Source organism: Taeniopygia guttata, chromosome 5, assembly GCF_048771995.1.
Source record: "Taeniopygia guttata chromosome 5, bTaeGut7.mat, whole genome shotgun sequence".
NCBI classification, from domain to species: Eukaryota; Metazoa; Chordata; class Aves; order Passeriformes; family Estrildidae; genus Taeniopygia; species Taeniopygia guttata.
The window spans coordinates 10,762,765-10,773,214 of record NC_133030.1 but is presented as its reverse complement, the minus strand read 5'-3'; the positions used below and the strand labels follow the sequence as shown (position 1 = coordinate 10,773,214).

Genomic DNA, 10,450 nt, shown 5'->3' with positions numbered 1-10,450 from the left:
TTCAGATTAGGCAAGATGCCTTTGATACTGATGTGTAAAATTCTTTCCACACGTTGCAAAGCCAATCCTATTTCTGTGGCTTGCTGTCCCTGGGAAAGGAGTGGCAGTGGAGCAACCAAAGCACTGTGTGCAATGGAGAGGCACCAGTGGCCTGGAGGGTTGTGGTGATGTCCAACAGGACAGGCCAAGCTTGCAGAATAAACCGTTGTGTCACTGTGTCATCGTGCTTGTAACCCGAGGGGGAAATGAATTAAGCATGGAAAGCAGAAGAGCCAAATCACAAAACCATCAGAAGAAAAAAGAAAGGCACCCAAACTTTTGGTGCGGGAAATTGAGATGATTTATTGTTTAATTTTTGCTGCATTTTTGCTTTTATACTGATTTGTAGAAGAATTATGTTTTTCAGTGTGAGCGAGGTAAGGAGGGGAATTTAGGGAAGCCTTTCATTCTCTTTTTTAAATGGCAAGAACTGGCAACAAATGACTCCATGGTATTTTATCTGTAATGGAAAAGGAACAGGTTTCTTTCCTTGTCAGTCATTAATTTTAAAAAGTATTTTATCTTGGAGAGCAAGGAACCTAGTAAAAATTGACACAAAGTTTTTATATTTAAATGCCTTATTATCTTAAAGGGCACAATGATCTTACATCAGGAGACATTCATGTATTTAAGCCCTCTTCCAGATTTGTGTCTAACTGGTGCTTTTAATGACTTCTATTATTCTTGAAGAACATAAAGAACTGCTGGAGGAATCTATTCACAAACACAGGAAAAAAAAACCCCTACATTTTATATTGGTTCAAGCTTAATAAACTGCCTTATTAAGGCCAACTGATAAACTGTGCCTGAATAGAAGGGGTAAAATAATTACTGAAGAAGTATGGATGCAAAGTACAGTAATGGGATAAAGATGTCAAAACATCCCTCCTAAAAAGAGCTTGGGAGGTCAGAGAGTATTGAACGGAACATAGAAAAGGATTGGGAATTTAGTGGTGAAGGCCATATGGGCCTTAAGAGTGAGAGGATTGAGACCTTATCTTGTAAGAAGAAGCATCCTGCAAAATTATTTGAAAGATTTAATTTGGCCATGAGAGTATTTTTTATGGGTTTCAGAAAAGGTGCAGAAAATGCTAATTACAATTCCCAGCTAATTTATACAACTAGATGTTGTATAATTTTTTGTATGTTTGGAAACTTATGAAATGCCCAGGAATATGTAGGGGGTATTTTTTTTTTACAAAATATTTAACTTTTTACCTCTTATACAAAAAAAATCTGAATTTGGAGTCAGGCACATTATTGCTTTAGTCCTACCTCAATTTCTTGTCATTCAGCCAATGCAGGGTATGTTTGACAGTTTTAAAAATCTTATAACAAGCCTAATGCTGGACTTGCATTTGAAATTACCAGAATGCACTGAAACCAGGTCGTTATTCTGAAACAATGAGAAGTTCAAAAGTCCTCGAAACTTCCTTTGCTATGAATAAAAACCATGGGTTTCATCCCACCTGTCCCTCTCAGCCTACAAAGCGTTCATTCACCAGGCTGGGGTAATTAATAATCAACTGTACCCATGGAAGGAGGTTCCCTGGAGCCGCACAGTTGTGTAATTCCTATGAAATGTAGAGATTTGCTCTTGCTCCACCTCCTTTTTCTGATGGATGAAATGTCACAGACAGAATTTCATAATACCATGTCCAAACTTTCAAGTTTTCAGGCAACTGATTGTAGTTGGGGATGGCTGCTCTGCCCTGGTTTTCTTGGCTCAAGAAGCTCCTGAGGGTCACCCTAATGTTTTTTAAACCTACACATCTGGAAACTGAAAATTTATTTAATTATAGATAAAGCTTTGTCCGTTTAGCAAGGAAAAGTTTTAGACATAACACTCAAAATGTTACGAGTTGTAAATTTGTGCTTCCAGCAGTATTTAGAATGTACTTGAATGATGCAGAGTTTTTCTTGCATCTCAGGCATGGCAAAGATATGTGCTGTTTAGTTTGGTCATACTTTGAGGCTATTCATGTGGAATTTAATGAATTAGATGTCAATACAAATATTTTGTGTTTCCACTTGTTGTACACTGGTCATTTGCCACAATATTGAATTTTGAATTAAAGCATAAAAAATAATGAAAAAACTGTTGTTTTATATGGTTTTCCCCCTCCCTCTTTTGTTGCTGTTCACTGTTTGCTAGTTTTTAATTGTAAAAGATGCTGTAGATTAAATTTTTCTCCTTAGCATTGCTGTCCTATTTTCCCTGTGATATCCCCAGGGGATCTAACATGAGTTTAAGTAAGTCCATTTTTTCTCGACTGACAGAGCAAATGTTCAGATGCTTTAAAATTTAAAGAGCAAAATGTAGGCATGGGTAAATCAGCTCAGAAGAGGTAGGAAATTCCCATTCAAGCCAAATAATCTCCTTTTGGTTTGTTTGCTTGCTTAATTCTCCTTGGTTTTGTTTGCTTTTAATTTCCTATAAGGAAATTTTGAGAGCTTGGCATTCCCAACATCCTTCACTATATCTAAAATCTCCGTGTTTCATCAGGGACTTGCAACCAGAAGGGAGAATGATGTATGAACTTTGCCAATGAATGCACCTATGGGCACAGGTACACTTGCATGAAAATTATTTTCATGGCTGAATGCTCATTAATATTAATGAGGTAACATAGTTGCTCTGTATATATTAAAGAATATTCCCCTTTTCAAGGACATTTCTTATTTGAAGAAGAGCTACCATAGTAAAAAAGTTTGGTAGCTGTACAAAGCACTTCAGGAAGTCCAAAAGTGAGTTACTGAAGATTTTTATGTGCATTTTCTGTTCTGTGCAGTTTAAAATGGTTTATATGGAAAAAATGTAGTGAGGGTCATTGTGCCTAGGAGTTGACACCTTCAAGTAGTCTGAAATCCATATTCTTTTGTGAAATAACTTGAGATTTACTCTAAATGATTTAAAGTTCGAATTCTTTGAGGATAAAAAGAGTCCAAGATATTTTGAGGATGACATTTTGCCGTGGTCCTAACTGTGTTGCATCCACCAAGAATCGTGGCTCTCCCGTCTCTTAGTCCTTCCAGCGCCTGGGCAGAGTCCGTAGCTCGGAATGGGTGTGTGAGATGCAGCCGGTGCCGTGACAGCCTGCGGTGCTTTCGGGTTGCCCTGCCGAGCCGTGGCTACCCCTGGCAGCAGGTTGGGAAGCTGCGGGGAGACGGCAGCAGCAGCGGCGGCGCAGCCGGAGCGTACGGAACCAGCACATTCCTGCCCACATCTCCAGCCGGGATCAGCCCCGGCTCCACAGCCGTGCCCCCCGCGCTCTCCGCACGCTTGTGTTGAGCCTGGCGCCTTCCGTTCCTTGGGGAACCGGCGTGTCGGGAGAAGTTTCTGACGGAGCCGCTCAGCCCCAGCAGCCACAGCAGCGGAGCCTCTGACAGCCGCCCCGTGCCGGGATGCTCGGGATGCTCCCGCCCAGCTGAGCGCGCTCGGGCCGGTCCCGGGGCAGCAGGATTCAAAAAAAAAACAAAAAAAAAACCACCAAGAAATGGAGTGTACAGGCAGCGGCGCTGGCTGAGGGCCGAGCTGGGACAGCCCCCGGCGCCCCGCCGGCCGCGCAGGTACCCCCGGCCCGCGGCGCTGAGGGGGCACGGCCGGGGCGGGACGCGGCCCTGGGTGGGAGCGGCCCCTGAGGGCGGCGGGCGCAGGGGCGGCCCAGGCGGCGAGGCGGGCGCTGCCAGGGCGAGCCGGGGGGCGGCTCCCCGGACCGGCCCCCCGGGAAACGCGGCCCCGGCGAGCCAGGGAGAACCGGAGGAGGCGGCGGCGGCGGCGGCGGCCGGTGCCGGGGGCACCGCGGCGCTACCCGGTCCGAGGGACCGGCGCTGTGCCCCTCTTGCAGGTGAACCGGGGCGTGAGGGGAGGGGCGGCGGCCGCGGGACCCCTGAAGGGCTGCCCTGAGCGGAGTTTCGGAGGCGCATCCCCAGCCCGTGGCTGAGGCGGGAGGTCCGGCTGCTCCTTCCAGCCAAGCGGCACCTCCTGCCCCGGCTGCCGGGTGGGGATGGGGCGGTGAAGGGACGGGGATGGGGCGGTGTGGAGATGGGGATGGGGATGGGGATGGGGATGGGGATGGGGATGGGGATGGGGATGGGCAGGTGGAGATGAGGGGATGGGGATGGGGATGGGGATGGGGATGGGGATGGGGATGGGGATGGGGATGGGGATGGGGAGGCGGAGATGAGGGGATGGGGAGGTGGCCGTGAGGGGAGGGGGGCGCGGTGAGGGCCGGACGGGCGGACCCGGCGCTCACGGTGGGGCGGGCAGGAAGGCTGAGGGGGCAACAAGGGCGTCCCGGCTTCTTCGCACTGAGGGGAGAGGGCAGGAAATCAGGGAGGATGTGAGGAAGGATAAATCCTCGCTCAAACGCAGAGCGAGCTCCTCTCATGCTGTTTGTAGGACCGCGAGCAGCAGGGTGAGGTAGAAGAGGGGAATATGAGCGTGGATAGTGGGAAAGTGCTTCCTAAGGGCTTCCCACAGTCGTAAAAGCAGTGGAAATTGAATCAGGCCTTGCTCTTTAACACAGGAGAATTCACACAACCTCCCTGCAAGTGACTGAATGCACTGGTGAAAAGATTCTTCTCCTGAAAGTTTTCACAACCTTGCCTTTTTTCTGTCTTCCCTTCCTTCTGTGGCCTTGGCTCTGTTTAAGTCCTCTCAGAATAACCTGCCTTGTAGAAGGGACTCTCTGTCATGGGAGGAAAAAAAGTATTTGAAAACAAACCCTATCTTTGTTTAAAGCTATTTGTGGATCAAGGTTGTGACTTAACTGTGAAAGAGAATGGCTCTCCCTTGCTTACATTAAAAACACAATAAAACATTAAAACAATCCAAGTCTGGGGAGGTAACTGGGCTGAAATGCAATTCAGCAGAGTGAGACCTTAATGCAGGTTTTACAGTACTTCTACTCTCTGGTGAATCAATAGATAATTAGTGGTGGGGTTTTTCTTTTTGTGTGTTATTTGAAGAAATTCTTCAGGCTAGAAGTGGTAATTGATAATATTTTTAATCTCTCCCCCTTTCTTCCTGAGGCCTGTAGCTATGATCTCTAAAGTAATTTTCAATCCAGACCGTTCTATAATTTTATGATGCACAGGTCTAGATGGTAAGACAGCAAGAAAAGGGTGAAATGTGGATCCACCCTCTCCAAGTTCCTGTGCTGTTTAAAAGTTGCAGCTACACTCTGTGACCTGGGGTACCTGCTGGTAAATATTTGGATTTGTTGCTGGATGCTGGATTTATTGCTGGATTTGTTGCTGTTCCGAGTCCCAAATTTGATGGCCCATATGATCTTACATCTAGCAGGTATAAGCACTTACATATGTCAGGTATTTGCAATAATTTCGTGCCGGCAGGTACAGAAACTCCAAACTACAAAGCAGCTTTGGCGTTTCTTCTCTAGCCACAGTGGGTTGGCCTGGAAGAATTAAAGTTGCAAAAAGTAGCAGCTGAATTCGAGTAGGGAAGCCTGAACACTGGCCAAAAGAAGTGTTACTCTTGCACACCTTTCCTTGGTGTCCTGCTGTAAATGAGAATTAAGAGCCTGTGAAAATACATCTGAGTGAGGGGTCCTGCACCTTTAGGAAATGTCTGTAAGAGGAAGGCTGGGAATGGTGATGCTCCTTCCCCAGCCCAGCCAGGAGTGTTCCAAAGAAAGTGAATTATGCAGGAGACTCCACTGGCTTGATCAAATTTCTGTCTTCAGTTTCACTAGCAGGTTTGAGTTTCACGGCTCCTGAGGTCAGCCTGTTCTGCTGGGGCTGGATGAGTGTGCTCAGTGTCAGAGAACTCTGAGTTTCCACAGAAGCCCCTCAGAGCCCCAGCGTGACGTAGGTCTTCCCATCAAACTAGTTTTCCATTAATTAAAAAAGTAGGCACCCTAGATAGCGTGAACTCCTTGGTGAGGGCAGTGGAGAGAAGTTATTTATCTTCAGCCTTTTAATCCTTTCCTCTCTGTGACCTTTGCTCATTTCATCTGTGTTAGCTATTCATGTCCCTGGCAGACCTGAAACAGCTTTGCTGAGACCTGCAGGAGGATCACTGCTCTATTTTCTAACTTCTCAATCTTGTCCTAATCAAAAATGTAAATACATGCATAATGATTTGCATGTCATTAACTTCCAAAAACACCCTCATGCTAAAATCAATGCTTTTTGAAGCCCAATTTTCCTGCCTGCCTGAGAAGTTACACCTGGAATTCGCAAACCATGAATTCTGAGAACCTAAACTGCTTTCAGCACTGCTGTTTACTTTCTGCTTTATTTTTTGTTTTTCATTCCATCCAGAGAAGAACAATAAATTAAAAAATATATTGATAGTGATTTTTCTAATCAGTTTTTTTCCTCAGTCTTCATACTGAAGACACAAATACTCAGTCTTAATACTCAACAGAAAGTTTCAAAATTAAAAATTAACAAAGTTGGTGTGGCGTATACTCACTGTACACTCATTTTGCCACCCCTGAACTCATTGAGATAATTTATGAGCAGAACATCTAACACTTTCCAGAAATTCCAGAGAAGTGTGGATGGGAGCTTGCAGATTTCGAGGAATACAGGGAAACCGGGACAAAACCGTGTCCTTTTGAGCTAGGCAGTGTTGCTGCCGCTGCATTTCGGTTTCCCTGGCAAAGAGCTTTGTGTGTGAGCTGAAGGATCCGGCTGGGAATGTCTGTGCGGAGCAGTGAGCAGCCCGGGATACGGCACGGGCTCTTTGCCAGCAGTTTCCAGGAGGGTGTTTTTGCCTGATGTCAGAGGCGCTGGGAATGAGAGCTGCCGGGCTCTGGCGTGGCTGCGGAGGTGCCTGTCACTGCCATCGCAGAGAGGCTGAGTGCCCGCGTTTGACGGAGGAGTCGCTGCACATTTAGGGATGAGCAGATGAGGTTGAATTCCCGTTAAAAACCCAGGGCTTGGAATGTGCCTTTGCTATGCATGGCTTGCCCAGAACTCGGCGCTTGTTTTAATAGGCTGCCTTCAAGTCAGTGAGTCTGGGAGCCAGCACGGGGTTACCCTGGATCAGATGCCAGAGTGTGTTAAGGGCTCTCCCTCTCTGGAAAAGCTTTGGGAACGGGATTAACAGCAGTGCTGCAAACCCCGTGTGCTGATGGATGTGTTACACTGTGGTTACAAACATGAAATCCCTTGGGAGCAAACAGAAAGTGCCACTACTATTCAGTGGAGCAGCTTGAACATGTCCCTTCTTTCAGGAAGGAGGGGAAAACAGTGTGCAGCAGTCCTGTCGATACCAAAAAAAAAAAAAAAAAAAAAAAAAAAAGGATCTAAACTGCAAGATAAAATGTATGGCACACTGTGGATCAGCTTGAAGTTCCCGTGATATTTGAAAAAGCATTTTGATTTCTATGCTAGGTCTCAAGCAGCTATCTGATGCCTGAGATATATTTCACACTCAACACTGCTTCTAAAGAATTTTGTGTTAAAAATCAAAGGTTTATGATGTCCCACTTAGGAAAAAAAACCCCAAAAACCAAAAACAAACAATTTTTTTGGAAACCAGTTAGGACAGTGTGATGAGAAGAAGCAGAGAGGGCAGTGCACTGTGTTCACTCCTGAGCATGGATTCTCCTGCTGTAGCATGTGAGGAATGTGCATTGTGTTCAGGACACTGGGAGCACCCAGGAGGATCTTGGTAACTGTGCATGGTTGAGCAATGGGATGCTTAATGAGGGATTGCTGAGCTGCGCAGTCAGCGTTGTGCCAGCACCACCTCACAGGCACCAGAGACTGACTGTCTCCACAATTCAGTAAAATAGGCCAGTGGCTCTGCTCCATCCAGGGCCAAAAGGCACAGCTCCCTCCCACGTGCTGAGCTCACTTCTCTCCAAAAGAGTGTAGCTGACCAGGCTGGCTGTGTCCAGAAAAAGAGTGTAGCTGACCAGGCTGGCTGTGTCCAGAAAAAGAGTGTAGCTGACCAGGTTGGCTCCTTCCAAAGTGGAGTGGAAGTGACCAGACTTGCTGTCAGAAGTGGAGCCTTTAAATTCCTGTGTTTGGATTCTAAATATTGCTGATCTGGGTGCACCATTGCACTTCACCTCGTACACCAGCTCATCACTGCAATTTCAGACTAACAGTGCATGAGTGCTTTTGTTTAATTAAACTTTACTGACAAAATATCAGCAGTGACAACATGAGAGAATTGTAATGAGGATGCAGTTGGAAATAGACTTCTGGGACTAACATCGTGTCAATTACAAACAGAGGATGTTTACTCTGTCTGAGTTCATTTTGAAAGTGAACCTCAGAAAAGCAGTTAGTTAAACTCTGAAGCTGTGAAACCAGCATCTTAAACTTTAAATATAAAGTTCAGTCACCAGAATGTAACAGAGAATACATTCAATAGTCCTTAATCTGATGTTTTATCAAGATATTCCTCCCTTAATTTGCATTATTGCTGCAATTTAAATATTTCAAATCATCCAACCATTCCACTGTAATTAATTTTACCTGTGGAGTGAGAAGACACTGAATAGTTTGAATTCCGCAGATGATACTTTCACATTGCTGTGTTTGGTAGGGAGATCTGTTCCTGGGTCATTTCTCATAGATGGTGATAGCAGCAGGAAAGAAACCCACACAGAGTTCTGAGGGGAAAATGTAGGGGAGGAAAAGGAATAAAGAGGCAAATACTAAAGAAAAAGAGAAGTAGAAATGGAGAGAAATAACCAAGAGTTATTCAGGGAGAAAGTGTTTGCAGTGGAAAAGGCAACAAGTGTTAGAAAAAGTCCTTAAAATACCACATATTTAATTCTGCTGGTAAAATAACCTCTGTTTCCAGTGGAAAACTGAGGTCTCTATTTCCCAACCATGTAACAAATATAAAATGCTTTCCTAAATTTAGCTTTACTCCAAATACAACCTTTTGGCTTCCTGCATTTCTGATTGAATTGGCACTCTCTTCATTAAGCTGTAAAAGTCGCAGTCAATTTTGCCCCTGAAAACCTCTGATGTTGCCTTAGGTGTAAAAGATTCTCCCCATCTTGGGGAATATTTAAAAAGTTTTGTCTCAGATTTTTTTACTAAGAAAGCTGGACCTACATCTTGGTAGCTTGTCACTGATGGTGTGTTTATATGCCAGATCCAACCTCTTTTTAAACCAGAATCTTCAATTAAACAAGGCATGCAATGAAAGAATTTGAAATAAGACTTTTCCGGGTACAAGGAGAAGCTTGAGTGATGAGAAGAGCCTGAGCACAGATCCCATGAAACCAGTATTAAATGAGGGCTGATGGGAGAAACTGTGATGTGCAGTGGCCTGGTAGTGAATTATGTTGATGTTCCTCATATATTTTGAAAGCAGCTTTTCCAGGGTAAGAGGGTTGATGTGAATAGGCTGTGTCACTGGGAACAATGCTGAGTTTTGGTTAAGTCACGTTTTGATTAAAATTGATGTGTACCAACACTTTTCCATCTCTCTGCTATTTTCAAATGTTTTACTGTCCCCGATGAGATGTTTTTCAATTAATCAAAATCCAGTGCACTGAGTTATTCCACCACAGAACATTCCCACCTGAGTCTTTCCCACTGCCATGTTGCAGATGGGGAAGGATGGGACAGCTACCCCTACCGGTCACCTCCTCTTCAGATCTGATCGTAAATTAAGTGTATTAAAACCTGTGCCACTTGCCAGCCTCTGGATTACCCCCAGGGCACGTCCTTACAGCTTAGATACTTTCAGAAAGAGTAAATTTTAACCTGGCAGGTGAGTGGCCTGTGGAGATCTTTCCTCTCGGAGCCCCCCAGAGCATGGCATTGCTGGAGCAAGATTAGCAGTTTGGCCCCTTAATTTAGCTGGACGTGTGTTGATGTCTGTGGCCATTAATCCTGACAGCGGATTCTGAAGCACACCCTGAAGAACCCTGGCTGTATGAAAACATCCTGGCTTCTGAGATGATCTCTATCCAAGCAGACAACATTCTCCTAGGATAGGACTGGCTGTAGCACATTGCTATGAGTTTTGTTTTTGTGCATTACTTTAATGATGCTGCCATCAGTGCAGTGGACTGGACAATTTCTGTCTTCTCCAGGAAATACTGGGATAGGGTTTTCTGAAGCATGCTACAGCCTGAAAAACATAAGCCAGATGATACCCATTCCTACTGCTGCTGCCCAGCTACCCTTTGTTACCCTCTTTGGATCAGACCTGGCAAATATGAAAAGTTTCAAGTGGAATGGCAGTTTTTTGGTAGACAGGCTTGTTTTCCTGTCTGCTGTGGGTTATAAGGATGTAATTCTTATTAAGACAAGCAGGATGTGCCAGCTGTGGATTCCTGAGGGAAGGAATGGAGCTGTTCTTCTTGCCATCATGACATGGGCCTGAAAGCTGCTTGGGAAGTCAGCAGTTCACAGAAATGTAATGCTGTCCCTGCTTTTGCTTCCAGCCCTGTTCCATCCC

General features: G+C 45.2%; 1 long non-coding RNA gene across 1 annotated transcript; it reads left to right on the top strand.

Moving 5' to 3' along the window:
• Positions 1–3,779: 3,779 nt before the first annotated feature.
• LOC140684240 (uncharacterized) lies at positions 3,780–6,169 on the top strand. Its single transcript, XR_012056206.1, has 2 exons — positions 3,780–3,887; positions 4,569–6,169. It is a non-coding gene; the product is annotated as an uncharacterized lncRNA (long non-coding RNA).
• Positions 6,170–10,450: the final 4,281 nt, after the last annotated feature.